We start from the raw sequence: 14,685 nt of genomic DNA, 5'->3' as shown, positions 1-14,685 counted from the left end.
AAAAAAAAATACACCTGGCTGGCTCAGTTGGTAGAGCATGTGGCTCCATTGGGGTTGTGAGTTCCAGCTCCATGTTGGGTGGAAAGATTACCTAAATAAATACATATATACATACGAATTATAGAGACTCTGGCTTCCCTATTCCTTTGTGAACTTCCCTACTTTTTCATTAAATGGAACCTGGCTCTTAGCAATGCGTAGGGCTACTTCAAGTTGCTCATTTTCTCACTTTACTACTAGAAGGTGTGAACCAGTAGATTATAAGGGCTGTTTCTCTTATGTTACCACTGATTTCCACTGCCACATGTTGAGGCCTCTGATATTCATCTGTACTGCCATCTGTCCTCATTACTGTCATCTGTTTACTCTTATATTCATTGAGGACTTTGATGGTTTAAGAGCATCTTTGCCTCCAGCCCTACCATTATCACGATCATGGATGACTACCATTTCTGTACCTCTACTTCCAATAATCATTTTCACTCCACTTAGCAAACCAGTTCCAAGGCCATAGCTTGGACTCTGTCAAAAATGTATTTCTGGGGGAACCTGGGTGGCTTACTTAGTTAAGTATCCAACTCTTGATTTCCGTTCAGGTCATGGTCTCAGGGTTGTGAGCTCTAGCCCCACATCAGGCTCTGCATTGAGTATGGAGCCTGCTAAAAATTCTCTGTCTCCTCCTCCTCCACCCCTTTATCTTCCTTTCCTCCCCCAACCCCCCCCCCAAAAAAAAACCACAATAAAGCCATTTAAAAAACCCAACTTATTTCTGAAACATTAAAGTCTAGGACCCTATTTATACTAGTCTGATTTTTAATGTCTTGTCCTTTGATCTCTTCCTCTCAGTATATTTACTCTATGACCTCTGGGAAACATCCAATCACATTTTTCTTTCAGTCTTCACTCTGATGAGGGAATATGGACTGTTGAATATTTCACTATCTTCACCATTTAACATAGACTGCATGGCCTATCACTCATGGTGTTTCCCCATCACTCTGGCCCTGCAGAAACTATTTCTGGGTCATTTTAGCCATCTGACTTGTTTGTTCTTGTAGGCTGCTGAATACTACTGAGTATCTGCTACTGACTGGTAGCACCACAGATTGACTCAAGTAGGTGAGTTCTCAAAGACCCAGTAGTCCAGCAATCTCTTGCATTTTTGAAGACTGTTTCCTACTTACTCCATTGTCAAGTCCCCACCTGCCATCTCTTCCCTCAGCAGAGGCCTACCCTCCCTAAGCCTGACTTGAGCAAATTGAAGCTAACAGGAGAGCTCTAAAGTTTCTCCAGTCACCTATACCATCAGCATCTTAAAGTGGTTTCATCAGAGGCACTTCTCTATGCCCTTTGGATGCCCTAATTCACTTTCAATTACCACTTACCACTTTTAGTCAGATGTTTCCCAAATCAATATCACCTGCCTGTGCTTGCTGGCTTTGCTCCTTAATCAATTGTCTGGTAAGCATTTCTATTTGTATTATTTTAATCACTCTAAATTCATGTCAAAAACCAAACTTTTCCTTCCACCCTCAAACCACTTTCTCTTCATTACTTCCAAAAAGAATAAGTGCCCAAACCCAAATTCTGTGAAGCATCCTATATTCTTTTTGACCCCTCCCTTCCTGTATGCAATTATCTCTTCTGTTCCCATTGTGATGCATTAACTCCAGCCCTCCTCAGTTTTCACCTGGGTTTCTGCACTAGTCTTTTAGTCTTGTCAATCTAGTTTATCTTGGAAATTACTAGAATGAACTGTCTAAAGAGCCAGTCTGTTCAACACATTGTCCTAAGAAAAAACAAAACCTCCAAAAAACAACCGACATTATCCTGTAGAATCTGCCCCATTTACCATTCTAAGATCCATTTCCATACACACCCTCAGTCACTGCTTCAGACACAGATGTTCCTTTCCTAGGTTTTTTCTGGAATGGTCTTTTAGCTCATTCTCAAGATGCCAGTTTAAATGCTACCTCTTCAGAGGCCCCTTGCTCTCTCAACAGCTTGTTTACTCCCTTGTGGGACTTGGCAATATGTGACATAATTGTTGATAAGTTCTATGAGGGCAGGACCTTTTTTCCTTCATCTCTTTATACCCAGCAACTAGAAGAATCCCCCACATATGGTAAACATTCAATAAATGAATGAATGTTGTTTCCTGCCTTTGTTCCTCTCTATATGTTGTTCTCTCTCAATTTATCGTACTCTAAGTCTGGGCTGCCATGTCCTCATCCGTACTTTTCCTTACTTCCTCCTGTTAAAGAAAAAAATTCAACTGAGTAAATTTGAAGGTCTAATTGGCTTTATTAAAAGATTCATGAGAGGGCAGTATCCTATCGAGCGAGGGGAGCTCTGAGAACCTGTACAAAATGGAAATTTTTATAGGAAGGAGAGTGGGAAATTAGCAAAAGAAAGATTATTTCAAACTAGGTCACTTTCTCTTAGGGGGAAGAGCAGGAGGTCTCAGGCTGACTACCAGTTCTTTTGGGGAGGAGGATAGAGAGGGCCCGTGTGACAGATTACTTCATTGGTGCTCACCAGAAAATAACTGACTAAGACCACATCTCTGGGGAAGTTGAAACTGCAATTAGGTTAGGTATTAAGCCCTAGTATAGTGATTAGACCTGACATAAGTGACTCCATGTTGGGTCTGTGATTGTCTTTTGAACACTCCTCGTTCTTCAAAATTCAGCTCATCCCCAAAACTCTTCTGAGAAGTCTTTCAGATTAATCCTTTCCTCCTCATCTGATTTAGATGTCCTTTCATGGAGCTGATAGCATTTAGATTATACAGTGGTTACAAAGTGTGGTCTCTGGATCAGCAGTATCAGCAACACCTGGGAGTGTGTTAGAAATGCAAATTCTTGGGCCCTACCCCAGACATCTTACTGGGGGTGGGGCTCACACCCTGCATCTTAACAGCCCCTCCAGGTTGTGATGCTTGCAGAAATTTGAGAACTGCCAGACTGTATCATAATCAATACATTTATATCTCCAGCTTCTAGCTCAATGCCTAGAACAAGTTTATTGTAAAGATCTTCTTAGAACTAAAATCCATCTTCCTGTAGCCTCATACATCAATCCTGATTCTTTTGAGGATATGAAAAACTAGTTTTAACTGCCTCTGTTTGGCAAACCTTTCAATATTTGACAATGACCATTATTTCTACCTCCCCAACCCTCATTGTCAGTCTTCTGGCTTAATATATTAATTCTCATGTGCTATGACTTTGAGTCTCTTCAAACTCAAACTCATTGGATTTATCTGCACCAAGTCCAACTTCATATCCCTCCTCCATTCAGTGGAACAAATCTTTTCTGCTTCTTAAAGAAATAGAAATTTCCAAATCTTATCACATCTATTTCTATGTGTTCTAAGTTCCTTGACCCTACTGGTAATTCTTTTCTGAACACATTCCAAATTGTTCATATCCTTTTTAATGTCTATGCAAAACATTCTTTTTAATCTTTAAACTATAATTCTGGAGGGAGGAATCAAATTTCCTTGAATTTTCTAATTCAAAAGATTCACAGTATGCATAGCCAAGAGGCTTGGCAAATTTGTTTCCTCTCCATACATTTTCTTGTCTTCTGTAGCCTCATGTTTTTGGAGGCTAGCCAGCAAAAACTGCTGTACTTTCCATTTCTAATTTTCATTCACAAATATGGGAATGTGAGGTTTCCCTCATCATTGAATTTGCACTTTTGTCTTTTCTGTGTATTCTGAGAGTTTCTATTTTGTTTTTAGGGATGCTTTAGTTGGGAGTTTTATAAACTGATTTCTTGATATGTGTTAATAAAAGATAGGAGACAAGGGACTGGAAGCAGAATTCAGAATTTTAAAATTTCCCACCCAAGTTTGTAAATTAATAGTAATTCCTTCCCCAGGTAGTCAGATTTCCATATCTGCTACTGATAGGTGATTCCTATATATTTACTTGCCTATAGACCTTTTTATACCTCAGCAAGGGCATAGTCAGTGCTGGCTCTGTGTGTTGTTTTGCAGTTCTTTTCTGGGGAATATTTAATATTCTGCCTTAAGTTCTAGATATGTATGCATATATATACATATATCCTAAATCATGTCTTAGAATAACATAGCCCTAACATTTCCAGGCATCCGAATGTCAACTTTTTTATGCTTCTCCTGCCAATACAGTAGCATCTAAATCATTTCTAAAACATGGCTAATGCTTGCATGAAAAATGTGTCTGGAAATATTATGTATAAATAGCCTAGTTCCACTCTTGTTTTTTCTAATATTTCTAATTAAGCTATCATTGTACAGTCAATATTTGTTTACCAAGCAAAGCTTTGTCTGGTTTGTGGGATGTGTTGAGATTGTGGGAGATGATGAATGGACAGGTGAGGGGAGGAGATACTATGGTGAGTTCACATGATATTGCCGGGTTTGAAGGTGTTCTCTGTTAAGCTATGTTTGTCCATAGTTGTATCTGCACCCTCTCTGCTTTGCAGGGAAGGGGAGAGGAAAGAGAAAAACAATTGCTTTCATTAAAGAACAGGGATTTGATAACTAAGGTCATGATAAAGAACAGATTTTTTTTAAAGATTTTATTTATTTATTCATGAGAGAGAAGCAGAGACATAGGCAGAGAGAGAAGCATGCAGGGAGCCTGATGTGGATGATCTCAGGGTCCTAGGTTTGAGTCCTGCATGGGGGCTCCCTGATGCTCAGTGAAGAGCCTGCCTCTCCCTCTCTCCCTTCACCCCACTCATGCTCTCTCTCTCTCTCTTTTCCTCTATCTCTTTTTTTCCCAAGATTTTATTTATTTATTCATGACAGACACAGAAAGGCAGAGACAAGAGAAGCAGGCTCCATGCAAAGAGCCCAATATAGGACTCAATCCCAGGACTCCAGTATCACCCCCTGAGCTGAAGGCAGATGCTCAACCACTGAGCCACCCAGGTATCCCTCTTTTTCTCTGTCTCAAATAAATAAATAAAATCTTTAAAATAAAAATAGTGTTAGAATATTTTGGTGTGTTTATAGAAGAAGCTGGAATGACATGTGAAAAACTCTGGCATTAGGACCTAACAGAAACTAAGGTATAGATGCTCCCTCTTCCCCCCTCACCCCTCTTTTTAAGGTACTCCTTCTAAACAAGAAGCATTGCTTTTCTGGCTACAAAAAGAACTGAAGCCCATTGCCAAAGCAACTGTAGGTTCTGGTCCAGAGAGCAGACTGAAAGAGGCGGCAGGAGGGGCAGAGCAGAGTCATTATCACGGTTCAGGTGCAAATAGAGATCTATGAAACTCAGTATAGGGGTGCATACTACAGGTTGAAACTCAATCTAATAGGCCTACCACAGGGAGAGAGGAAATCCACAGCCTGTCACAAGAGAAGGACACTGTGAGTACAAAATAGAAGTGGAAGAATAGTGAGTGATCCATGTTCACAGGGCACAAGGTGAAACCATATGCTATATCTTTAAAGTAGCATCAGAGCCTCCTAGAGCAGAAAGCCAGCAAAGATTCTTCTTGAATTCATGTCTAAAAAATGTTCTCAGGTTGAAATTACTAAACAAGATAGTGTTTATGCTAACTTGGGAAGCTGTGTTCAGGGGTTGATGAAAGTTTTGCAGGACCTGACGTTTTGGCAATTGTGGCAGGCCCTCTTTATGAAAAGTAGTGAAAGATTAAGGATTTAAAACTGGGCACAGAGGATTGAAAGGCACCTATGCAAGTGAGGGGCCCTGAAACATTAATTTAATGGTATATCTATCTCTGCTGGGTGAGGCAGAAGGATCCGGGGGAGCCTCGAACTCGAATCCAACTCTGTCACTTAGTAGCTTTGGAATCTTGGGCATTTACTTCTCTCTGAAGCTCTCTGAGGCTTACCTATAAAATGAGGATAATACCAATATCTCTGGTTTGTCAGTACAGCCTATATAAGAGACTAGATGTTAAAGTGCCTAGCTCAGTGCTATAACTGCTGATATTGATGACAGTGGTTTTTTTGTTTTGTTTTTTTTCCCTAGCACTTGTAGTTTATTCTTTTTTATGACTCTTTTAATTTTTAAAATATTTTCTTTAAATTCAATTTGCCAACATATGGTATAACACCCAGTGCTCATCCCGTCAAGTGCCCCCATCAGTACCCGTCACCTAGTCACCCCACGCCCCCGCCCACCTCCCCTTCCACGACCCCTTGTTCGTTTCCCAGAGTTAGGAGTCTCTCATGATTTGTCTCCCTCTCTAATTTTTCCCCACTCATTTTCCCTCCTTTCCCCTTTAATCCCTTTCACTATTTCTTATATTCCGTATGAGTGAAACCATGTGATGATTGTCCTTCTCTGATGGACTGACTTCACTCAGCATAATACCCTCCAGGTCCATCCACTTCGAAGCAAATGGTGGGTATTCACCGTTTCTAATGGCTGAGGAATATCCCATTGTATACATAGACCACAGCTTCTTTATCCATTCATCTGTCAGTGGGCACCGAGGCTCCTTCCACAGTTTGGCTACTGTGGACATTGCTGCTAGAAACCCTGGGGTGCAGGTGTCCTGCCGTTTCACTGCATCTGTATCTTTGGGGTAAATCCCCAGCAGTGCAATTGCTGGGTCGTAGGGCAGATCTTTTTAACTCTGAGGAACCTCCCCACAGTTTTCCAGAGTGGCTGCACCAGTTCACATTCCCACCAACAGTGCAAGAGGGTTCCCCTTTCTCCACATCCTCTCCAACATTTGTTGTTTCCTGTCTTGTTAATGTTCCCCATTCTCACTGGTGTGAGGTGGGATCTCATTGTGGTTTTGACTTGTATTTCCCTGATGGCCAGTGATGCGGGGCATTTTCTCATGTGCTTGTTGGCCATGTCTATGTCTTCCTCTGTGAGATTTCTGTTCATGTCTTTTGCCCATTTCATGATTGGATTGTTTGTTTCTTGGGTGTTGAGTTTAATAAGTTCTTTATAGATCTTGGATACTAGTCCTTCATCTGATACATCATTTGCAAATATCTTCTCCCATTATGTAGGTTGTATTTTAGTTTTGTTAACTGTTTCTTTTGCTGCGCAGAAGCTTCTTATCTTGATGAAGTCCCAATAATTCATTTTTGCTTTTGTTTCCCTTGCCTTCATGAATGTATCTTGTAAGAAGTTGCTGTGGCCAAGTTCAAAAAGGGTGTTGCCTGTGTTCTTCTCTAGGATTTTGATGTAATCTTGTTTCACATTTAGATCTTTCATCCATTTTGAGTTTCTCTTTGTGTCTGGTGTAAGAGAATGGTCTAGTTTCCTTCTTCTGCACATGGCTGTCCAATGTTCCCAGCACCATTTATTGAAGAGACTGTCCTTTTTCCAGTGGATAGTCTTTCCTGCTTTGTCGAATATTAGTTGACCATTAGTTGAGGGTTGGGATCCCTGGGTGGCTCAGCGGTTCAGCACCGCCTTGGGCCCAGAGCCTGATCCTGGAGTCCTGGGATCAAGTCCCACGTCGGGCTCCTTGCATGGAGCCTGCCTCCCCCTCCGCCCGTGTCTCTGCCTCTCTCTCTCTCTCTCTCTCTCTCTCTCTCTCTGTATCTCTCACAAATAAGTAAATTTTTAAAAAAAGTTGAGGGTCCACTTCTGGATTCTCTATTCTGTTCCACTGATCTATGTGTCTGTTTTTGTGCCAGTACCACACTGTCTTGATGATCACAGCTTTGTAGTACAACCTGAAATCTGGCATTGTGATGCCCCCGGCTCTGGTTTTCTTTTTCAACATTCACCTGGCTATTCGGGGTCTTTTCTGATTCCACACAAATCTTAAGATGATTTGTTCCAACTCTCTGAAGAAAGTCCATGGTATTTTGATAGGGATTGCACTGAACGTGTAAATTGCCCTGGGTAGCATTGACATTTTCACAATATTAATTCTTCCAATCCATGAGCATGTAATATTTTTCCATCTCTTTGTGTCTTCTTCAATTTCTTTCAGAAGTGTTCTATAGTTTTTAGGGTATAGATCCTTTACCTCCTTGGTTAGGTTTATTCCTAGGTATCTTATTGATGACAGTGTTGATGACGAATATTGCTAATATTGATGACGTTGTGGTGCTAAGTTTTGACAGGTACAGTTGTTGATAAAAAGGTGAACACTGATTATTCTGGTCATTCTTGTTTTAGAGCTCTATTTTTTTTTAAAGACTTTATTCATGACAGACACAGAGAGAGAGAGGCAGAGACACAGGCAGAGGGAGAAGCAGGCTCCTCGCATGGAGCCCAATGTGGGACTCGATCCTGGTACTCTGGGATCACTCCCTGAGCCGAAGGTGGATGCTCAACCGCTGAGCCACCCAGCGTCCCTAGAGCTCTAATTCTTAAAGATAGAGGTATGTGTGTCTTTGACTCATTTAAATGTTTCAAGGATCTGCTGAGCTGACTGAGACTGTTTCTATATTTAAGAGATGGCACTGCATTGTCTTAGAAAAGCTGTCTTTCTAGTGGTGCTAGGTCTAGACTGTAATCTGTAATCATTGACATCCGAATTGGGAAAATAATATCTCTTGGAATGACTGGAGCTTCCAGGAGAAAGAACTGTGGGCAGATCGGATAGAGAATCACAAAAAAGAAAGAAAAGAAAAGAAAAAAGAAAAGAAAAGAAAAGAAAAGAAAAGAAAAGAAAAGAAAAGAAAAGAAAAGAAAAGAAAAAAGAAAGAAAAGAAAAGAGAAAAGAATCATCAGACTGGCTCTCTATTTTCTTTTTTTTTTTTTAATTTTTATTTATTTATGATAGTCACACAGACAGAGAGAGAGAGAGAGAGGCAGAGACACAGGCAGAGGGAGAAGCAGGCTCCATGCACCGGGAACCCGATGTGGGATTCGATCCCGGGTCTCCGGGATCGCGCCCTGGGCCAAAGGCAGGCGCCAAACCGCTGCGCCACCCAGGGATCCCTGGCTCTCTATTTTCTATTATAGCCTGAGGTCAGCTCTGGAAGATTCAGAGCTGAATTGAAACCTTGAGATGATCCAGTCTTAACCATCTGAGTTCACATATGAGCAACTAAGTCCTAGAAAGGTGAAGTAGAGCCTTCAAGGCTGTGTGGCTAATTAGAGTCATTTCTAGGACTAGGATCTTGGACTTCTGGTTCTAGGTTATCCGTTTTTTCCGTCACACTGAAATTTGTTCTTCCCTCATTCTGCATTTATGCCCTTTCCTTTTGCCTCCTCTGCACACCCACCATTGGTCACCTGGAAGAACTTAACCACCCAATCCTAACAGTCACTTCAATTGCTGGATTCCTTGATTGGTGGAAACCAAGAATTGAGTCAGCAATGCAGAGCCACTATGGAAGCAAACAACTGGAACCAGTCAATGGCAATATGGCATGGTGGAATCAGGAGGAAGTTTTGGGCACTCTGGCTTGCAGAGATGTTAAGAGCCTGGAGAGCATCCAGAGGACAGCAGTAAAAACAGTGGGTGGAGTTAGAAAGGAGAACTCTTAGAAAAGATAAAAGGAATTGTGATTATTTATCTTGGAGAAGAAAAGGCTAAGCGTGGCTTTGAAAAAGAGTTTCAGGGCGGCGGGGCGGGGGGGGGGGGCGCGGGGGTGGCGGGGGAGTGGGTGGTGGTGGCAGGCGAGGCTCAGCAGTTTAGTGCTGCCTTCAGCCCGGGGCCTGGTCCTGGAGACCTGGGATCGAGTCCCATGTCGGACTCCCTGCATGGAGCCTGCTTCTCCCTCTGCCTGTGTCTCTGCCTCTCTTGTGTCTCTCATTAATAAAATAAAATTTGTAAAAAATGAAAAAGAGTTTCAAATATAAGGCCAATTGTAGTACATCCTCCCTGAGAATAGAATGAGAAGATGATGGCAGGAAGAGGATTTTGGCTACAGAGGTCTTCAATGTGCGCTGCCCATTAGAATCATCTGGGGAGCTTTTTAAAAAAGTCTATGGCCAAGGGATACCTGGGTGGCTCAGTGAAGTGTCTGCCTTTGGCTCAGGTCATGATCCTGGGGTCCTGAGACGAGCCCATGTGGGGCTCCCTGCTCAGTGGGGAGTCTGCTTCTCTTTCTCCCTCTCCCTCTGCCCCTCCACCTGCTTGTGTGTACATTCCTTCTCTCAAATAAATAAAATCTGGAAAAAAAAAAAAAAAAGAGAAGCCAATGGCACTTCAGAACAATGAAATCAGAATCTTTAGGGTTGGGAGCCAAACGTTAGGAATTTTTTTTATTTTTAAGATTTTATCTATTTATTCATGGGAGACAGAGAGAGAAAGAGGCACAGACACACGCAGAGGGAGAAGCAGGCTCCATGTAGGGAGCCCCACACGGGACTCAACCCCGGGTCTCCAGGATCAGGCCCCAGGCTGAAGGCAACGCTAAACCACTGAGCCACACAGGCTGCCCCAGGAGTTTTTAAGATGTTTTCCAGGTGAGCCCAATGGGAAAACAAGGTTAAGAACGTGGGCTAAGAGTGAAGATAAAAGCTCCTTTCCTGCTAAGGGTGATGTGATTTGGGAGGGGACCCTAAGTGGAGGGTGTGGTCTTCCTACTTGGAAATGCTTTAAATATATAATAGGCCCTTAGCTTCTTGGGGTGTAGATAGATAGACAGCTACATCTGTACAGGTAGCTGTCTATATCTACATCTGTCTGTCTCTAAATCCCTTAGAGATAGGGTTTGATGTGGTAGCCTTCTTCAGATGTAGTAGTTCTCAACCCTGGTTGTGCATCAAGTTTATCTTTGTGAGAATCAAGATCACATTGTAGAGCTTTAAAAATACAGAGATCTCTGGGTCCCACCCCAGAAGATTGAATCAAAATCTCTTAGGTGGGACCCAGACTATAAATTTATGTATTTTATATATACACATATATATATAGTTAAATATAGCTATCTATAAATTTATACAGCTCTATGGGTAATTCTGATGTACAGTCCATGTTGGGAATCACTTTCTAGGGAAGGATCACACCTCCTGATTTCCTAGTTTAGCAGCACCTCTCATTAACATCTGCTCTGAGTAAGACATTGCAGATTTTGATGGCATTAACTTTGCCTTGAAAAACACCCAGGGCTGTGTGCGTGGGAAGAAATGTATGTTCACTTCTGGTTGCCTCCTTTCCCAGTTAACACACATGTTAACCTGAAGTGGAAGCCTGGCAAGCAATCAATCAGTAGACATGCACCAAGAACATCCTATGTGTCTAACACTATGTATTCTCTCTCTCTCTCTCTCTCTTTAACACTATGTATTCTTTGAGAATAGAGAAAACTGAGATTTTTTTTCCTTTTAAGGAGTTCACAAACCCTTGCATTGGAAGTGATTAGGAAACACACACAAGAGACTAACTTGAATGAAATGGTATAGACTGCTGAGGCGCTTGTGTGGTGTAGTCGGTTAAGCATCCGATTCTTGTTTCGGCTGAGGTTATGATCTCAGGGTCATGAGATGGAGCCCCGTGTTAGACTCTGTGCTCAGTGGGGACTCTGCTTGAGGTTCTCTCTCTCCCTCTGCCCCTGCCCCTCCCACTTGTGCTCTCTTGCCCACACACACCCTCTCTCTCAAATAAATAAATCTTTAAATGGTTCTGCCCCAGAAGTCCAGTTCTGATGAGCACTTTATGGAAAGCGTGGGATTTGAGCTGGCCTTGAACAGGTAGAATTGGGAAAGTGTGGATGAGGGAGAGTAGACCACACGAGGCGGGCACGATAGGACATCTCTGGGGACTTTGAGGGAAAAACGCTCTGTGATCGTGTTGGAAAAGAGGCAAAGACACAAACAGTGTCCAGATCACAAGAAACGACCACACCCCCTGTGTGCTGGCTAACACACGGCCGCCTCCTGGCCAGTTCCAGCTTCACGTTCTTCCTGCTTTCTAGATAAAATGTATTAAGAGATCCGATTGTAGAATTATCTCTGCTTCCTAAGAGCACCCAATCCAGAGCAAAGCTCTGCTTCCTGGACCCTCCTCAAAATCACCTAACACAAAATCATTTTTTAAAAATTTATTTATTCACGAGAGACACAGAGAGGGATGCAGAGAGACAGGCAGAGGGAGAAGCAGGCTCCCTGTGGAGAGCCTAATGTGGGACTCCATCCCAGGATCCCGGGGTCATGGCCTGAGCCAAAGGCAGATGCTCAACCACTGAGCCACCCAGGTGTCCCAACACGAATTCATTTTGTAACGAATCCCTCCTAACCCTGTTGCTGAGACCTCCCACAGTTCCTACAGTGTGTTCCCCCTTCTGCGGTGAGTAGTTGACCTATTTAACTACAGGTGTGTCCTGATGTCTTTGGCTGGTGGACTTTGAACCAATACCGTTTGAATGGGCCCCGCTCTTTCCTAGTTTGGGGGGACAAGGGCAGAGGAGAGCCGTACCATCATGCTCCCTTTGGGGTCCCCTCTCCCTCTGGACGAGGAAAAGAGTCATCAGCAGTGAGAGACCAGATTCTGGGTGCAGCCTCCAGTTCCATATCCATCAGCTAAGTGATCAGTGCATCCATATATGTTCTTGCCTGTCAAAATAAACTCCTGTGGTGCTATTCAATAATGTTTAGCATAAAGGACTGCCCAAAGGTTGAAATAGTTTATTTTACACATGGTCACTCTGCCCTAATCTCTCACCATAGCTCTGGGCTGTATGTAGCATTAGGGTGTGGAAGCCATGTGGAAAATTTCTCCTTTCACTCAGAGCCCCTTATTCCTCCCTGTTAATCAGCCTAGAGTTTCCTGCTGAGACTAGTTACATAAATGTTGCAAACTCCCCTCTCTGTGTAGTCTGAGGATCAAATGAGAAACCAGGGAAACAGGGATCAGAAGAAACCGGATACAATTGGAAAAGAACAATTTCCTGGGGTGAAAGAGAAAGGTTAGGATTTTTTCCTTCCTTGGTAGGGAAGGCAGAGTAGTGGGGGAGGATTGTAAACACATCTGTATAGAAGACTGCCTCTAATTAGATTGTTAAAAATATTCTTCAGGTCTGATGAAATTTTGGGTGAAGAATTTTTTCTTGTCATTTCATTACTCACCATTTTTCTAAGAAAGCTGTGTTTAACCCCATGGGCTGGCAATCACCCAAATAAACACAAGCTGTGATTGGTAGCCTTTTTCTTGTCTTTTTTTTTTCCTGGAGTTAAAGTGTAGCCTGGTAGTTGGGAAGTAGTGGACTTTGAACTCTTACAAGCCTGAGTTCAAATTCTGCCTCTACCATTTTCTACTTACGTGACCTTGAGAAAGTCATTTGCTTCTCCCTAAGTCTATAGTTTCTCATTTTTGAGTAGTCACACCAGCAGTCTCTGTTGTGGTATCTCTCCCGATTGGATGGGGGCCCCCAAATGTGGGGCAACCTGCTTGGTTGGAAGCCAGCATCGCATGAGGTGAAAGAGTTCATCCGAGGCAGAACAAAGGAGATAGATGATTCATGAGGACCAAAGATGGGGCAAGGGAGCTGGGGGCAGGCCAGCAGAGGAGACGATGTGTGGGAAGAGGTCGTGGGTGGGGGCTGTATTTGAGAGGGAAGGGTGAGGAGGTATGGGAATGTATGGCATTCTCCTTTTTTGGTACCTGTGTCCGTGTGTCAGTAACCCATTGGTCAGCGGGAACTTATGGAGATTTTGGAGTGGGTCCCCTGATGGGCCTGTCTTCAGCCAGGGGATTGGGGTCACTCTAGGCCCTTCTACCTTACTCAGGCTTCCATTTTTCAAGCCTGTTGACCCAAAGCGGCCTCTACATCCACTTCGTAGGATTATTCTGAGGGTAGAATGAGATGGTGCATGTATAATACTTAGCACATTGCGAATGGCACGTTGGAAGTGCCCAATAAAATTAGTAATGGTGATGACTGAGATTAATATTCTCTGTCATAAGTTGTATTTCTTTTAAGACCTTGGGATTGTAGAATTTAGGCTATCCTACCCAGCACAAGTGTGGGTCTTGTGCTATCAAACACAGCACAAGAGAAGAGTCATCAGTGTTTTCAGGACACCTGTGTTCCCAGTGCTTTTTCCAACAGGGTCAAGGACATGGACAACAATAGTCAGGGAGCAAATCATGATCTTTGAAAAAACCCTTTTTATTTTAATTAATTTTAGACTTGAGGAAATGTTGCAAAAATAGCGCAGTTTCCATTATACTCCTAATGTTAACATCTTAGTCATAGAATGGTTGTCAGAATAGGAACATAACATAGCGCCGTCAACCTAAAGGCTTTCTTCATGTGCCAGCTTTTACACTAATGGCCCTTTTCTGTTCTAGCATCCTGTCTAGGACCCTAGGTAGGATCCCAGGGTACATGAGAGCATTATTTCCCCTCTGTCTTCTGTGGCCTAAAACAGTTCCTGCCTCCTTGTCCTTCATGGCCTTGATGTTTCTGAGGAATAGCAGTCAGTTATTTTGTCCGGGTTTGTCTTAAATTTCTTCATGACTGAACTGCTTTTTTGGCAGAAATGTGGTTGTGTTTTTCTTAGTATATCATCTCCTGTGGTTCATGATATGGATAGTAATATGTCATTTTTAAAAAATATTTTATTTATTTATTCATGAGAGACACAGAGAGAGACACAGACACAGGCAGAGGGAGAAGCAGGCTCCCTGCAGGGAGTCCAATGCGGAACTCTATCCCAGGACCCTGGGATCATGCCCTGAGCCAAAGGCAGACGTTCAACCACTGAGCCACCCAGGCACCCCAGTGACACATTTTATTACTAGAGATGGTAGCCTTGGTCATTTGGCTATGGTGGTTTCTAT

This window comes from Canis aureus, chromosome 25 (genome assembly GCF_053574225.1).
Source record: "Canis aureus isolate CA01 chromosome 25, VMU_Caureus_v.1.0, whole genome shotgun sequence".
NCBI classification, from domain to species: Eukaryota; Metazoa; Chordata; class Mammalia; order Carnivora; family Canidae; genus Canis; species Canis aureus.
Note: the sequence above shows the minus strand (reverse complement) of the source record.